Source organism: Pleurodeles waltl, chromosome 9 (genome assembly GCF_031143425.1).
Source record: "Pleurodeles waltl isolate 20211129_DDA chromosome 9, aPleWal1.hap1.20221129, whole genome shotgun sequence".
In the NCBI taxonomy this organism is placed as follows: domain Eukaryota; kingdom Metazoa; phylum Chordata; class Amphibia; order Caudata; family Salamandridae; genus Pleurodeles; species Pleurodeles waltl.
In genome coordinates, this window is record NC_090448.1 from 256736367 (window position 1) to 256754958 (window position 18592).

The following is an 18592-nucleotide window of genomic DNA, read 5'->3' on the forward strand; positions in this document are numbered from 1 at the left end:
CTGGTATCTACATTACTAGAAAGAAGCAAGACCACATCTAATAATGAGCCACAGATGACCACAACCCACAACCCATACTTCAAGACTGATTAAACAAACAAGAGAAAGGAGGGAAGGATATTTGGAGCTCAGGACCTCCCCCATTTCTTGCAAACCCAGACAACCATGTGCCCTCTTGATTAGATTAGGAGAGGGCAGAAGAGGGGTGTGTTATGGATTTTTAACCACACTAGTGGGTGGGCTCAGCCAGACTGAACCTCCAAAATTCAATTTTTGCCATTTTGTATTTTGATTGAATGTTGCTCCCTGGGATTGATTTTTGCCACACTTCCCAGGAAGAGGTCATCCAAGAGGGTAGTTGCCTGCCTGTGATTGGACAGGTACCCACCCCCTCCTTTTCACCCCAGAAGCAAGGATACATTTAGTAGAGCTGCACCCAAACCTCAGATCCCTACAAGATACAACATCAGAAGTAGAAGGACTGCCCTGCTTAACTCCTGACATGCACCTGGACACTGCACTCTGAAGGACTGTACCAGCTGCACACTTGGGCTTCACAACAAAAAGGGCTTTGCTTGTCTTCAACTAGTTAAAGAAGTGACTCCCTGCTTGATGCAGATGTAAAATATCTAACCAGAGACTCCTGCATCAAAACCCGAAGGAACTGACAGTTTGACCAGTGGCTAGTGGTCATTTTTGGATTTGAACTAGGTGCATTCAGGGAGTTGAAGTCCTAACCCTCAAGGAGCAACTCAGAGCTTCTGGAACCTTGGGGTGAGCTGTGGACTCCTAAAGGACTTTCAAAGACTTTCTGGAAGAAAATCCAGAAGTTTGGAGAAGATTAGAGAACGTTTTGGTAAACAGTTCCATAAAGGGACAGACCCGCCGTTGAGAGGCAAGCCGGCTTACATTGACCGCGTCCTGGCCTGACTTACAGGTTCATCCCGCTGAAAAGCTCCGGTGCCCCAGACTTCCAGGATTTCACCGGGGGCTCCTGGAAAGGCAATCTGATGATGTCAACTCAAAATCAGCTTGCTGTGGAGGGTCATCAAACGTTGGAGAGAAAAAGCTCCAAAAAAGTGACAAAGCCCGAACGTAAAAAGTTGACCCGGACTTCCTGCACAGCATATCCGAGGAGGGCTCTAGGGATGTTGGATCAAGATTCAGCTTTGGCCCCGGAAGATTTCCATCCTGAAAAATCACCTGAGTCTAAAGGTAGAAATCTTCACGACGTGTATCCGAAGAGGGCTCCCAGGAGGTCGGATCGGACTGGTGACTTTGTCCTGCTGAAAAAAATCTTCAAGAAAAAGAAGGTAAACTTTTGACTGAGGCCTCCCTCTTGCTGTAGCTGAGCAGAGCTCCATCCGGTCAGCCTCAAACTATGACTTTGCCCTGGTCTAGTGTGACCAGATGACCAGATTGGAACCTTTAGTTTCTCTGAGCTACAAAACATTAATTCTTTAAATATTCATATCTCCGGTTCTACTTATCCAATTTTAATCGGTTTGGGGTCATTTTAAAGATACAAATATAATCTATTTTTATATATTGGTGTTGGATTTGTATTATGTTTTACTTATTTACTGTTTTGTGATTTTTAAATGCTTTGCACACTTGTCTCAAAGTTAAGCCTTGTCGCTCATTTTAAAAGGTACTAAGGGTTGAGCTTGGTTTAATTTATTGAGACCTAACTGGACCTAAATGGGAGTTAGTGGCCTATTGCTATGTGTAGGTACTTACTTGCCCTCACCAATAATTCACTTTCCAACATCCGACGATATGAACAATGGACTTATATTTCGTCTTTTAATTTTTTCAGATAAAAAGCAGGAGGACTGTATTTTGATCACAGATAGACGAGAATTGATTGTTGAGACAGGAAGCACAAGATGAGTAGTATGCAACTATAGCTTTATAGGTGTAGGGTATATGTTATAGAGGGGGCTGGAATACCATGGGTGTGGACCATCTATGTAAAAGTGAGGTTGTACTACTACAGCATTACTGCTATGAGCGTTAGCGTAAACATAGATCTTTAAATTTGACAACTTCATTGGGTTCCTATTTGAATGTATGATTGCAGTTTTATGTTTGTTATAAGTCTCAAATTGTTGCCTAATCTTTTTATTGATTTATTGATTATGGGTTTGACTTTGAAAATAATTTTATAGTGTATTTGAATACGGACAGGATAAGTAAGTCTTTCTTTTGTCTCACTTGAAGTTTGATAGAAATGTGTGCAAGAATACGAGTGATCTACTGATCAAGACCTGTTCGGGGTCAAAACGCATTGTGTTTGTTTTCATTGCTGCATACAGTTGCACAACTTACAACTCTGTGGAGTGGCCCGTCCCTACCCACCTGTAAGGAATACCGAATGGTGTACTTTATGTGTATATATATATATATATATACAGTATATATATATATATAGAGAGAGAGAGAGAGAGAGAGAGAGATAGATAGATGGATAGATAGATAGATAGATAGATAGATAGATAGATAGATAGATAGATAGATAGACAGACAGATAGATAGATACCACTGTATCCAAACATTTATGAAAAAATAGATATATTGAGTTGAGACTGAAATGACCAAATTAAAAATAAGAAAAACACACTAAAGAACAAGCAGAAATGGAAGGAGTCCAGATTAAAATTTGTCCAATCAAATAAAATATTATGCCACAATATAATGGGGGATTATGATATGTGACTCTGTGACTTACACTCACTGTAAATAATTACGAACAGCCACTAAGAGCTTGATATAACATGAATACTAAAAGAAAATTATACGAAAACTAGGATAAAAGAAAGTGATAAGGAGGTTGCAAAAAATAATGCAACATAATAAGAATAATAAATGTATACATTGTTTTTTTTTTTTTTAAATGAAGGTAAAACTGAACTTCAACTCGCATAAAGCCTCATTAGTGGCGGCTGAGTGGGAAGTACAATATAAAAGGTAGGAAAAAAAAGTTCTAAGCATGCTGTGATCAAGACACTTGTAGTTGAAACAAGTTGGTGTGTACTTGTGTAGTGAAAATAAAGGAAAATAATATCAATTGTTTCCAGGAGTGCAATTTTGTTAACTTTTGGATACAGTGATTTAAACAGAGCATGGTCGGTCTCTGGGAATCTGCACCAGTAACTAATGCACTGTGCTTGAACTGACCATGCTGGAAAAAAATAATCAATATATATATATATATTTATCTGTATGTGTGTGTATGTATATATATATATATATATATATATATATATATATATATATATATATAGAAAATCTTTATCATGAACTTAAGTTCCTTATACAAACCAAGTTTAAACTAGACAAACTAGACACATTTTTTAAATTGGAAAGTTATAGTTATAACCTTTCATAAATTATTGTAAAAAGCAGACCTCATAACACGCTCATTGTAGCTCGCTAGTGGAATGGTGTGTGGGACAGCAAAGTAGGGCATTGTATACAGTCAGAGAATGGAGAAGAGTGTTTTCTAGTAATATAGGGAGAAGTAGAGAGTCATAGAGCAGAGTATCATAAAGTAGAATGGTGTAGAGTACAGTGGAGGAGAATGTCATAGAATGGAGTGCTATGTCATATAGTGGAGTGGCTTATCATAGAGAGAAGTTGGTTGGCATATTGTCGAGTGTCATATCATGTAGGACAGTGGCATTGACTCAATGGGCATAGAGTGGAGTAGAGTGGCACAGATTGGCATAGAATGCAGCACAGTGTTGTAGAGTGCTGTAGAGTACAGTTGCATACAGTAGAATTGAGTGTCGGACAGTGGAGTGGCATAGAGCAGAGTATGTTACAGAGGCATAGAACGGGATAAAGTTTAGTAGAGTGGAGTACACTGGGGTGGGGTAGTGCAGAGTGGAGCAAAGCCTCATAGAGTGGAGTGGCATGCTGCATAATATAGTGGTTTGGAGTGCAGTGGCATAAAATACAGTTGAGTAAAGGGTCATCATTTGGAGTACATGTCGTACAGTAGCATGTAGCGAGGTGTCATACAGTATCGGAATGGATGTAGGCAACAGTAGAGTAGAGTAGAGTGGCATGCAGTTTATTTTATTTTTGTACACTGAAGTGTGCGCAATACAATACAATGTTGTAAAGTGTGGTGCAGTGGATTTGCAGACAGAGGTACAGAGTTATAGAGGGCAATGGCAGTGAGTGGGATAGAGTGGAGTGGCATACAATGGAGTAGTGGAGTAGAGTGGAGTACTGTGTCAGAGAAGAGTGGAGTAAAGTGGGGTGCGGAGGTATACACAATGGTGCATTCAATGTTGTTTAATGGACTGGAGTATTGTAGAGTCGAGTGGAGTGTTGTACAGTAGCATATAGTGTAGTACAGGGTTGCACAGTGGAGTGAATAGGTATAGACAGTAGTAAAGTGTTGGAGAGTAGCATACAGTGTAGTAGAGCATTGTAGAGTAGAGCTGCATAGAGTACACTAATGTGTGAAACAGTGGAGCTGCATAGAATGCAATGTTGTATAGTAGCTTAGAGTGAGGTAAAGTCTTGTACAGTTGATTGGAGTGGTGTAACGTAGAGTGGAACAATGTACAGTAGAGTGTATTGATATACCGTAGAGGAAAGTGGGATTGAAATGGAGTGTACTGGTGAGGTGTAGGTCGTAAACTGTTATAAGTTCTAGTGATGTCTTGAACAGTAGAGTGAAGTGCTGTGTCATGTTGGAACATGTCATATAGTGGAATAGAGTGTTGTACGTTAAAGTGTAAGGGCAAATAGTGAAATATAGAGTTGGACAGTGGAGAATGAGTATATAGAGAGGAGTAAAATGTTGTTGAGTGCCATCAAGTGGGGTACACTTCTATAGACTGGAGTTATGTAGTGTGGAAGTGAGTATCATACAATGGAGTGGTGTAGAGTGGAGGGGCATACCCTGTGGAGGTATAGATTGGATTACCATAAAGTAGAGTAGCATACAGTGGAATACTGTACAATAAGAGTATAGAAGAGTGGCTTACCATAGAGTGGAATGGCTTAGAGTGAAGTGGTGTACAGTGGAGTAGGATACAGTCGATTAGCATAGAGCTGGTGGCATACCCTGAAGTGGTGTAGCATAGATTTGAGGAAACTGTTATAAACTGGAGTGGTGTCTCATACTATAATGTGGAGTACTGTGTTGTACAGTGTTGGAAACTGTTGTAGAGTGGAATAGAGTTGTGTACAATTGAGAGTACAGGCATAGACTCGAATGTAAATTTTAATGGTGGAGTGTACGGGTTAGAGTGGGGCAGAGTCTAGTAGAGTGACACGGAGTGTAGTATAGTTTTGTAGAGTGAAGATATATAGATTGGAGGAGAGTACACTGGAGTGGCGTATAGTGGAGTAGAATAAAGAAGAACTGTGTAGAGTAGAGTACCTTAGAGTGGAGTGGCATACAGTAGAGTGGCGTAGAGTGCAATAGTATATGGTGTGGTAGCGGACAGTGGAGTGGCACAAAGTGTATTAGGGTACAGTGTAGTAACGTACAGTGGAATGGCATATAGTGAAGTGATTTAAACTGGAGTGGTTTATTGTGAGGTGAGGAAGAGTGTTATAAAATATATTATAGTGAGGTACAGTGGAGTGGAGTAGAGTGGAATACCATAAAATAGAGTTGTGTACAGTGTAATACAATAGAATGGAGTGACATACAGTGGACTAGCATAGAGTGGAGTGCAGAGGAGTAGTGTGTAGTAGAATAGTGCACAGTGGAATAGCATTGAGCAGGCTAGCAGTGAGTGGAGTAGTGTGTATTGGAGTGGTGTACAGTGAAGTGAGGAGGAGTGAAGTAGGATATAGCTGAGTGGGTAGAGTGGAGTGGCAACCAATGGACTAGCATAGAATAGAGTGGTGTAGAGTGGAGAGATATACACTGAAGTGGCATAGAATGGAGTAGTGTATAGTGGAGTGGCATAGAGTGGAATAGCATAGAATGGAGTGGTATAGAGAAGAGTGGTATAGATTGGAATAGCATATAGTGGAGTACCGTACAGTGAAGTGGCATACAGTGAAGTGGTGCAGACTCGAGTCGCTTACACTGGAATGGGGTAGAGTTTAATTGCATACAGTGGAGTGGTAGCCAATGAACTAAAGTAGAATGGGCTGGGTTAGAGAGAAGTGGCATACACTGGAGCAGCATAGAATGGATTAGCATAAGGTGAAGTTGCATACAGTGGGATTGCATAAAAAGGAATGGTATACAATGCAATTAAGTGACATTTCAGATGCTAGAGTAGCATATAATGGAGTGGCATACACTGAAGAGGCACACACACACCAATCCATCACTATTCAGACAAACACGAAAGTCTGCCACACCAAAGGTCAGTAATAAACTGGCGGTATCAAAATCTACACCGTCACGGCAATAGAACAACGCCCACAATATTATGACCCACGAATCACCACGGCAGGCATTGAATGTCAGTAAACCATTGGCTGGACATACTGCCTCGCTCAAGATACACACACATATACAAAACAACACCACATTGGTCAATTAAAACAACACACACCTGACATCCAGATACATACCACACCCACACACTATAAAACACACACCCCCATTCCCCACAACCCTTTACAAACAACAATTACTGGCAGGAGAGTGACACTAGGACCACCAACAAGACCAGAGACACACACCACCATCACCCATACACCATCCACGCACCTCACAACACACACACCAACATATCACCCTACACACCCTCACCCACAATACTCACACAACACCCATGGCACCACAACGATACCCCAGATTATCTGAGGAGGAGCTAAGGGTCATGGTGGAGGAAATCATCCGGGTAGAGCCACAGCTATTTGGATCACAGGTGCAGCAGATATCCATTGCTACGAAGATGGAGCTATGGCGGAGAATCGTCGACAGGGTCAACGCCGTGGGACAGCCTCCTAGAACAAGGGATGACATCAGGAAGAGTTGGAACGACCTACGGAGGAAGGTACATTCCATTGCAGCAAGACACCAGCTCGCAGTACAGAGGACTGGCGGTGGACCCCCATCTTCTCCCCCAAAACTAACAACATGGGAGGAGCATGTCTTGGCAATCATGCATTCTGTGGGCCTGGCAGGAGTAGCAGGAGGACTTGACTCTGGTAAGTCAACTCTATACCGCTACTACCCCTCTACCTGCATGCCATCACATACCCCCACCCTTACCCTCACTCCCATCAGTCTACCTCCTCCCACACACCCCACCATCACAACCCAGTCATCCCAATGCCAAGCCCAGCATGCACCACCAATGCATGGACACCACTCACATACCTGCAATGGACACCTATCACTAAAGCATGCACAATAGAGAGAATCAGCTAGCCCACCACATAACAACTCACACAAGGTAAAGCTGCCAGGGCAATAACAACCATAGATGTCAACCCACCCATGCACAATATGTCACACACAGAAATAACAACACTGCATTTTTATACCCACAGGCATCCCAGCCAATGCCATCAGAGAAGAGGTGCCAGCAACATCCAGTTCCCCCACAGAAGAGGCCCACAGTGATGACAGTGACTCTGCTCGCTTGGATCTGGTTGTCCAACCAGGCCATCAGCGACCTCCAGACAGATGGTTACCCAAGCACAGTCACACACCACCACAAGGCCTCCCCCCTCAGGAAACACCACCACAGCACCCACCCAGCATGCCCATACCTCTGTCCTCAGGACACATCAATTAGCAGTGTGTCCACCACTACAGGGACCCCAGGGCACATCTCAAACCCAAGACAATCAGGACCCTGGGGTCAGTGGCAGTGGGCACATGGCTCAGGGGACAGAGGCAGAGGAAAACAGGGAAACTGGGGTACTGATGTGTGCCAGGGGGAGGACAGGCCCAGGGAACTGACTCACCAAGAGGCTCTCCCCGAGCTCCTTGGAGCACACCAACATTCCAGGATTCGCTGGGCCAGATCCTGGACAAGTTGCAGAAGAACATGCAGCTGTAGGAGGGACAGTACCAGGGGATCAGGGAGGACTTGAAGGCCATTAACACCACTCTGGTCTCCATTGCAGAGGTGCTGGCAGACATGGACAACATTATGAGGGAGGCAGTGTCACACCAGCGGGCCCCTGCCACTAGCCAGACTCCTGAACAGCCCTCCACCTCCGCTGCCGTTAGTGGACAGGAGGCCCCACAACAGGACAAACAGGCCACCAGCAGAAGGAGAACCACCCCACAAACGTTCCCTGCAATCCAGACAGAAGCTAGAGACTATTGCTAAGACCCCCGACAGGAAATGAGACTCTCCTGATTGTCAGCCTTGTGTCCCATTCTGTCACCCTGTCCAACTTGAACTGCTGTTGCTCCCCTTCCTATGCCCTCTTAAACAATGCACCTGTGCTACAAATAGACTGGGCTCTACCCTGGACTTTCCTCCATCATCACCCCAGACTACTGCACTTCCCCCTTTTCTTCAGAGCACTGCAACACACTTGGAAAAAATGCAAGTATGGAGTATGTCAAATGATTTAAGTATGTATTGTGTAACAAGGTTTAAACATTGCAAATCAACTGTACAGTAATGTATACATAGGAAAGACCTGTAGTTGGCTGCAGTGAACACACCAGGAGCGATAGTGGGGCACCAACATCTGCAAAAAGAGTTGCCAAAGGGTACAGTGAGTGGGCAAAGAAGTGGCAATTAACAGCCTGCCAGTGACAATGTGAAACAAAAAACTGTCAATGAAATGTGAAGTTACACTGTCGTACCTGTATGTCATTGGAAGTATTGTCTAATCACTGCAGTTTTGTTGTCCTCATCCTCATCCTCTGCCTCCTCATCTTCACTGTCCACAGGGTGCACTGCTGCCACGTGGCCATCTCCAGCCTCCTCCTGCAGAAAAGGCACATGGCGGCTCAAGGCAAGGTTATGCAACATGCAGCATGTACATTCAATGATCCTTCTTGTTCGCCCATGTGCCTCATTGTAGCGTTCCTCAGCCCTTGTCCTGGGATTCCTCACAGGGGTCAGAAGCCATGATGGGTTGGAGTAACCAGAGTCACATGCAAATATTGAGGGACAACTGTTAGCCACACACTAACCCTTATGGCCCAAACCATACCCATTCACCAACATCCACTGGCTGGGAGCCAGGACTCACCTATTAGCCACACCCTGTGCCTCTATAGTTGGGCCATCACATTTGGGATGCTGCTATTCCTCAGGATATAGGCATCATGCACTGAGCCTGGATACTTAGCATTGACATGGGAGATGTACTGGTCTGCCAAACACACCATCTGGACATCCATTGAGTAAAAACATTTTTGATGTCTGAAGACCTGTACATTTTGCCGGGGGGGGGGTACAAATGCAATATGTGTTTAATCAATCGCCCCAATTATGTGGGGATATGTCCCATTGCATAGAAGTCAGCCTTCACTGTTGCCAAATCCTCCACCTGGGGGAAAACAAAGTAGCTGCACATGTGTTTAATCAGGGCAGCCAACACTCTAGTCAGCACTATTGAGAACACTGGCTGTGACATTCCTGCTGCCAAGCGAACTGTCACCTGAGAAGAAGCAGTTGCCAGTAAATGGAACACAGATAGGACTTGCACAAGAGGGGGAATCAAAGTGGGTTGATGGATAGCAGATATCAGGTCAGGCTCCAGTTGGGCACCCAGCTCCATGATTGTGGCCCTATCATGTCTGTAGGTGAGGGTAATGTGCCTGTCCTCCATTGTTGCCAAGTCCACCAGGGGTCTGTTCAAAAGGGAATGTCTCCATCTCCTATTCATCTGCAGCGGTTGTAATCTATGGGGCAAAAGAGTGAGGAGCCGGTCATAATCTGTACATGGTAGCCACTACAGTTCAATACATGATGTGATTTTTAAATGTATAAGTGGCATATGTTATGTATGTACAATTGTGATCTGTAACGCAGTTATGATCCATTGCCTGCCACCCCTCCTAAAATGGCATCCACCTGTCCTGTATGGAGTGACAGGTGGAAGTGAGGTAATTACGCTGACATCGTGTGCCGTTGCGGGAGGCGGTCAGGAACCGCTGTGCAACTCCTCGTTGGTTATCATTAGGCCCTATGGGGTATAGTGGCCAAGGGTGATGTACGCTGGCGGTGACGGAATGCACCGCCGCAGACATCACTGCCATGTTCTATCTGTTCACTCACTTGCTACCTGACTTTCAACAGGAGAGGACCTACACTGCATGTGCTGCTGTAACCTGTGTCTTGAACCTTGAACGTGTCACTGGGGAAAGGGCCCCTGCTTTCACCTCAGTGGAGTTGGAGAGACTAGTGGATTGGGTCCTATCCCATTACTGACTGCTGTATGGGCCTCCAGATCAACAGGTGAGCACACTGTGAGCATGATGCATGGGCATGAATGCATGGCGTGCCGTGTGTGAAGGCCTCATGAATGGGGGTTGGTGGATGGGCCCTGGGCAGCAAGCAGCATGTATGCTGGGCCATGTCTGTGCATAAAGGGATGGGAAGGGCTATGGTGGAGTATGAGTGTAACAGGCAGGACGGTCTAACTAATACCTTTCCCTGTGTATATTTCCTCTGCAGGTCAGTGCCCATCAAAAGAAGGGTATATAGTGTGCCATCGCCAAGGACGTGATGACCCTGGGGGTCTACGGCAGGCGGAGCACCCACTGTCGAAAACAGTGGGAGGACCTGAGATGCTGGGGATGGAAGAAGGTGGAGGCCCAGCTGGCGATGGCCTCCCAATGAGGAAGGGGTGCCCGTCGAACCCTGACCCCCCTGATGGCCCGCATACTAATGGTGGCCTATCTGGAGCTGGATGGGCGCTTGAGGGCATCACAGCAGCCACAAGGGGGTGAGTGCAGTGCCCATCATTACTACTTACGCCTGGTGGGGTGGTATCCGGGTGGGGGATGTGTGTCTGTGGGTGCCCCTAAGCCAGGCCTGACATTGCAGAGTAGGTCCCATGTTGGGCAGGGAACTGATGTGAAATTGCTTCAACCTAGCTAGTAGGCATCCACTACTGGGCAGGGGTGTGTGGGACCCAGGTATGCTGCAGTTGGCGGTATGTGTCCCTCCCCATGACCTGGTGACTAGCAGTGTTACTGGTAGTGCATTGATTAGTGCATAGGCCTGTTCCCTGTGTGTGAGTGTGCTGTGTACACCGACTGTGGTGTAGGTGCAGCCATTAACCAAGTGTATCCTTTGTCTCTCCCAGCCTTTTTGTTTTGTCATCCTGTCCTTATGTGTATTAGCATCATCTGGCGGAGGAGCAGAGACACCGGTGATGGAGGGAGCTGCATCCCACAGGACCCAGGAGGCAGAGTCCACCGATGGTGAGGGCACCAGGGGACAGAGGGCGAGGGGAGCACCACGGCAGAGACTGGAGGGGACAGTTCAGACACAGATACCTCCTCCGATGGAAGCTCCCTGGTGGTGGCGGACACTTCAGTGCCCACCCCAGCTCCAGGTATAGCCGTCACCCCCGTACCAGCACCGCCCTCCCAGCAGCCCCTCAGCAAGTTGCCCGTGCCCGCTGACTCAGGAGGGTGGGCATCTCCTTAGCCCCAGGCACCTCAGGCCCTGCCCCAGTTAGCCCTGCTGCCCTGAGTGAGGAGGCTATTGCCCTCCTGCGATCCATCTCTGTTGGGCAGTCAACCATTGTGAATGCCATCCAGGGGCTGGCAGCCCAAATGCAATAGACAAAAGCATTTCTGGAGGGCGTTCACACTGGCTTGGCAGCCCAACAGAGATCAATCCAGGCTATGGCCTCCTCTCTGATGGCAGCCATTGTCCCTGTTTCCACCTTCCCCCCTTAAACTTCCTCTACCCAATCCCATTCCCCTCAACCCCAACCTATCCCAAGCACACAGGCAGCCGAGCATGCACACAGGACAACACACAAGAGTGGCACAGGCACCACACTTCATCCCACAGACACTCACACAAACACTATCCAGATGCAGAAATACCAAAATCCACTGTCTCCACTGTGGCCTCCTCCTCCTTGTCCTCCACCTCCCTCCCAGTTGCGTCTACACTCACAACTGCATGCACTATATCCTCGTCCACTACCTTCATTACCAGCACACCTAACAGAACACACAACTCACTGGCAGACACCTCCACAACAGCCATGCACACGTCCCCTGTGTCCTCTCCCACTGTGTATGTGCCCCCTCCTCCCAAAGTACACAAATGCAAGCACTCAAACTCAACAGCCATCCATTTCACAACAGCAGCCAGCCCATGCACCTGTACCCAAACACAGCAGACAAACACCTCCTACAACCACTCCATCTTCCTCCACTCCCAGGCCTTCTCCCTCTTCCCACCCCAATGTCCCTAAACAGCTTTTCCTCTCCATCATTGACCTCTTCCCTACCCCCATCCTTCATGTCTGGCCAGGGTGGGTAAAACCCAGGCAAGGACCTCAGCCACCCAGTCCATGGGCCCAGTAGTATTCACAGCAACCCGTGGTGGGACAGGATCCCGGGCACAAGGCAGCCACACACAAAGGGTGTCTGTCCCAGCTGCTGCCAGGAAGAGCAAGAAGCCAGCCCCAGCTGCTGCCAGGAAGGGCAAGGTGCCAGCCCCTGCTGCTGCCAGGAAGAGCAAGGAGCCAGTCCCAGCAGCTGCTAGGAAAGGAAAGGAGCCAGTCCCAGATGCTGCCAGGAAGGGCAAGGGGCCTGGTGCTGGGACTCAGTCGGAGCCCATACCACCAACCATGGTGGTGCAGCCATCCGAGGCTGCAGGGGATGGGCTGGAGCCTCCCCCCACCAGCACTAGCACCACCACCAGCATGACCACCAGCAATTGGCAACTGTCCGAGGCTGCAGGGGATAGGCTGGAGCTTCCCCCCACCAACACCAGGACCACCACCAGCACGACCACCAGCAGTGGGCACCTGTCCGAGGCTGCAGGGGATGGACTGGAGCTTCCTCCCACCACCACCAGCACCACCACCAGCAGAGGGCAGCCATGCGAGGCTGCAGGAGATGGGCTGGAGTTTCCCCCACCACCACCACAGCAGCACCACCACCACCAGCACCACCCCCAGCAGTGGACAGCCGTCCGAGGCTGCAGGGGATGGGATGGAGATTCCCCCCACCAGCAGCAGCAGCACCACCACCAGCAGCAGCAGCACCAGTGGGCAGCCATCCGAGGTTGCAGGGGATGGGCTAGAGCTTCCCCTACCACCAGCAGCAGCATCAGCATCACCACCACTGAGCAGCAGTCACCGCCGGCGGACAGTCTGTAGTCCTGTGTCCATGGGCTGCTGTCCAGCCTGCCCCCTGCAAATCCTGTGGGTATGACACCCACCTGAGAGACTGTGACCTTGCATTCCCCAAGATCTGCATCACAGGGCACAATGCCCCCTCCAGAACCAGTGGAGAAGCCACCCACTCACCCCATCCTCCCCAGGACGTAGATCACAGGGCACGATGCCCCCTCCAGAACCAGTGGGTATGGCACCCACTCACCCCATCCTCCCCAGGATGAAGATCACAGGGCACAATGCCCCCTCCAGAACCAGTGGTAAAGACACCCACTTGAGAAACTGTGGCCTTGTACTCCCCAGGACCAAGCACATGGCATGCTGCCCCCTCCAGAGCCAGTGGGCAAGTCACCCACTTGAGAGACTGTGGGCTTCCACTCCCAAGGACAGCACACAAGGCATGTTGCCCCCTCCAGGACCAGTGGTGTTGTTCCATCTGCTGGATGAGGTGCCCCCCATTCCCGTCCCCCTGAGGTGCCTGCCTATTTTCGAACTGATGCCCCTGCAGTGTTCTCTCCGTGTTGTTGCAGGAGTCAAGTGGGGCCTTGGACTTTGTAATGTGGCCCTGTGGCCCACGAACATTGAGGACTGGCCAGTGTCTCTTGATTTGTAAATATGTATATACTTTTAGATTGGATGTACGTATTTCTACTGTATTTATCTTATTACACTCAATTTCATCTTTTCATGTTGTCCTTGCATTATGCCTTAGGGGTATGGGGTAAATATGTTATGTTACTGCATCTGCTTCTGTGTATGGTGTTGGGGGTGGGGGTGTTGTGTGTTGTGCGTGTGTGTCACTCTCTTTTTCCTCCCTCCCTCCCCTGTGTACTAGGCGGCTGTACTCACCGTGGTCATCTTCGCTGTCATTGTTGTTTGTGTTGGAGCAGGATGTGGAAAAACATGGGGAAGATCTGCAGTTTAGGCTCCATGATGGCGAAGTTCTTCCCTGAGTCTCCAGTAGTGAGTCATTTTCCTTATGTGTATTGTTTCTGCCAAGCTTTTGATGTTGTTAGTACCGATCCAGAAAAGGTGGCAAATTGGCCTGTCATAATACAGTGGGCGCAACATTGGCTTACGCCTCGCTGTAGGTGGCTACCGCCGTGGTGCCTGTTGATTCCGCCCTGGTGGTCGGTGTGGTAAAGTGGCTGTCTATCTAAGCTCTTTTCCCCATGGTCATAATTTGGCAGTATTTACCACCAGCCTGTTGGTGTTATTACTGCCATTTTATCACCAACCGCCAGGGTTGTAATGAGGGCCTAAGTGTTGTACATTGGAGTGGCATAGAGTGTAATAGTCTACAGTGGAGTAGCGTATAGTGGAGTGTTGTGTAATGGAGTGGTGTAAACTAAAATGGTGTAAAGTGGCATGGGGTAGAGTGTAATGGCATGCAGTAGAGTGGCATTCATTGGAATGTGGTCCAATCGAATAGCATAAAATGAAGTGGCATAGAGTGGCCTTACACTGGAGTGGGGTAGAGTGGAATAGTGTACAATGGAGAGAGATACAGTGGAATAGCATACAGTGGAGTGCTATGGAGTAGAGTGGCATACAGTAGAACAGAGTAGAGTGCAGTGGTGTACAGTGGAATGACATAGACTGGAATGGCTTAGAGTGGTGTTGCGTACAGTGTAATAATGTAGAGTGGAGTCTCTTACAGTGGAGAAGTGGAGAGTGGAGTGGCATAGAGAGGAATAGCACATGGAGGATTGGCTAGTGTGGCATAGTATCTGGCTATATGTGACATTGAGCAGCAATGCAGAGTGTGGTATGCAGAGCAATACAAAACAATGAATTGTACTGCCTTGTGTTTCTCCAGATTTACCAATCAACACAGGGCCAAACATGGTGGCTTTTCATTCTACTGTAAATCTGACTTAAATATTACATTCTCCACTAAACACCATGAGTGATGCAATGCTACCATAATCCAATAATACAACTAGACTTTAGTTATATTTTATGCAACTGTATACTGTGCTTACTTTGCAGTTTGCTGTGGTACATGGCGATGAAAAGCCAATATATAATTAGATAATGGCTGTCTTTAAAGAAAGAAAAGGCAGCCATATTGGGCCAGATGTATCAAAAAGGTTTGCATTCGCAAACGGTGCGTATCGCAAAATTTGTCCGTTTGCGAATGCAAAAATGTGGTCTGCGATGCAAGAAAGGCATTCGCAGACCAAATATAAGAAATCGCAAAAATTGCGATTTTTTTGCGTTGCGACCCTGTTTTGAGAGTCGCATTTTGCGATTCGGTATTTCAAGCAGGAAATTGCGAGCCACAAAATGCGAATCGCAAAGCCCAAGTCGCAATTCAATGCATCAAAAAATCACAAATTGCGAGTTTTCGCAGAATGGCATTTTGCACATGCAAAATACCACTAAGTGAAACCAGGTGGTAACCAGGTGCAACCTATATAAAGATGCCCAGAATGCCTCAGACTCTTTTCCACAATGGCTGCACTCTATGTCATGGCGAGGAGGATGAGGATCATGGCAGGTTTGAGGAGAGGGAGGAGGAGACAGGAGCGCATTTTCAGAGTGTGCATTACACTTTTTGACCAGACTGAGGAAGAAATATTTGAGAGGTATAGGTTGAGCTCTGCCATGATACTCGATCTGATAGCTGAGCTACAACCCATACTGCAGAGCAGAACACATAGGACTCATAGCATCCCCACCCATGTGCAGGTAATATGCTCCCTCCACCTACTCGCCTCAGGGAGCTATCAAGGGGTCATAGCAGCAGCTGGAGGGGTCTCACAGAGTACCCTCTCTAGATTTTTTAATGCATTTATTAATGCCCTGCTGAGCAGAATCCACCAGTACATTAGATTCCCCCACACCCCACAGGAAATGCAACAGACAAAAATAGATTTTTACCAGATAGCACAGTTACCCCACGTCCTAGGTGCCATAGATGGGACACATGTTGCAATCTGTCCACCATCAGCCACAGAGTATGTGTACCGCAACCGTAAATACCAACATTCAATGAATATACAGGTGATATGCAATGCCTCCTACATCATAACTGATCTCGTGGCCAGGTACCCAGGGAGCACCTATGATTCATACATCTTTCGCCACAGCGGCATTCACACAAGACTGCTAGCTGGGGAGTTTGGTGAAGGATATCTACTAGGTATTGTCCCTCTGTACTCTGGCGCATTGATGGTGTGCTGATGTCAGATGGCTCAGTTACTCGATATATCCTCTGTTCCTTCCAGGAGACAGTGCCTACGCAGTGCACACCTACATGATGACGCCCTACCTAAATCCTGCAACACCAGCAGAACGGAGATACAATGCAGCACACACGGCTGACCCGCAACGTGGTAGAGCGCACCTTTGGCCTGCTGAAGAGTCGCTTCTGGTGTCTCCACAAAAGTGGAGGGGCACTACAGTACAGCCCAGAGACAAAATGTAGAATAGTGGCTACTTGTGCAATCTTGCACAATATAGCTACCACCAGTGGCATACCTGTGGAAATATCTGATTCTGAATCAGATGAGGATGATGATCCCATACCACCCCTACAGCCAGCAGACAGGACCAGTGCAGCAGAGGGAAGACAAAGGCATGCTGACATCACACACAACCTTTTCAGATGTGAGTATGAAAACACAAATCCACTGACAAATGTACCTGTAGTGAGTAAATTTGCTACCTTAATGTCAGGTAATATGAGTTCAACGAATACCAACAAAAGTAATTGTGAAAAAAACAATAGCAGTTCACAGTAAAGCACTATTCCTTTCATAGTGTCCTTATTCCAAACATACATACAGTCCCCTGTGGCCACTACAGTCAATTCTTTCGGCCACGCACGCCACTCGAGTGCGCAGTTGCCTCACCGGCACCTCAATTGTCTGCCTCTGTGGCAGTGCTGTGCCTGGCACTGCGACATCTGGTGTCCATTGCGGGCACAGCTAGGCTGCTGAGGCTGGATGTGTCCTCCGTGTCCCCCAGTCCAAGCTCACTAGGTGTGGCTGACCGTTTTCCCATTATATTGTCTATCACATTGGTGATCTGTACAAGTCCTTGGGCCACATCCCTGCTGCTGTGTGCTGCCTCAACCCGTGCAGCCACAGCACAACGTTATATTAGGGAGGTGGAATTAGCCAGCCTAGTCACAGAGCAACAAAAACCTCCAAACATGCTCATGAAGCGTCGCTCCTGCCTGCGGTGGCTTACCCTGTCATGGCGCAGCTCCTGACATAGTTCCCTCACAGCAGTAGTGAGCTCCCTTGTATCCTGCGATGCCTGGACCTGCCCCTCATGCAGCTGTTCAATGTTGGCATTCAGGAACTCCAGCTGGCGATGCAGGCCCCCCATGTTTGCATTATGTTGCTGCATCTGCCTTTGGAATGGTGTGATCTTTTTATTTTGCAAGCGCTGCTGCTGTAACATAGCCGATTCCAGGCCACCAAATAAGTATGTTCCCTCACCTGCCTCAAAAGCCTGTGCACTTGCATATGTAGGCATCCTGCGGGGTGCTGTGGTCTGCTGCAAATGGGGCTCCTGCATCTGGGTGCGTCTGCCAGTTGGGGACGGTGTTTGTGAGCCTTCCTGCTGCTCATCAGAGTCCTGGCTCAGTTCTGGCACTGGCAGTGCCCTAGGCCTGTATCGGAGTGGCACAATGTTCTGAGACTCACTCATATTGGAGTATGAAGCAGGATGGGTGTCTGTCTCCCCTGCACTGGCACATGCTGTGGCTGCTGGGCCTGGCCCACCTGCAACGACAATATGCAGCAGGTCAGTTATGTTTGTTACAAATAAGGTCACACAATGGTAATAAAGATACAGGTACTTCTCTTTACTGTGTTGTGGGTGTTGTGTTCTTCTGTGTGTCGCTCTGCCTCTTACATTGTATGTGCTACTTTCAGCTCTGGGTTGTGGACTACCACTCCCATAAGGCATTGTTGTGCTGCTTCTAAGATGTGGAACGGACTACTTCTCACAATGTTTTACATTACTTGCTAATTCCTAAGGGGCTTTTGTGCATACACATATGGGGTTACAATTCAATATTGCACTTACCTTTACTGGTACTTGGTGTGCCAGATGTGTCAATCTCTGTGACCCCACTGACTGCTTCCGGGAGGAGTGTGGACTCCACTAGGTCTTCTATCGGGGTGGAGGGTGTCTCTGTGGGTGGTCTGCCTCCTGTGCTCCTGGCCTCCTGCAGTCATCTTGCCACCCTCTCCTTGGCACGGGACCGCAGGTCGTACCACCTCTTCTTGATTTCTTCAACAGAGCTCTGTGCCACTCCAACAGCGCAGATCTTTGTCTGGATATCTGC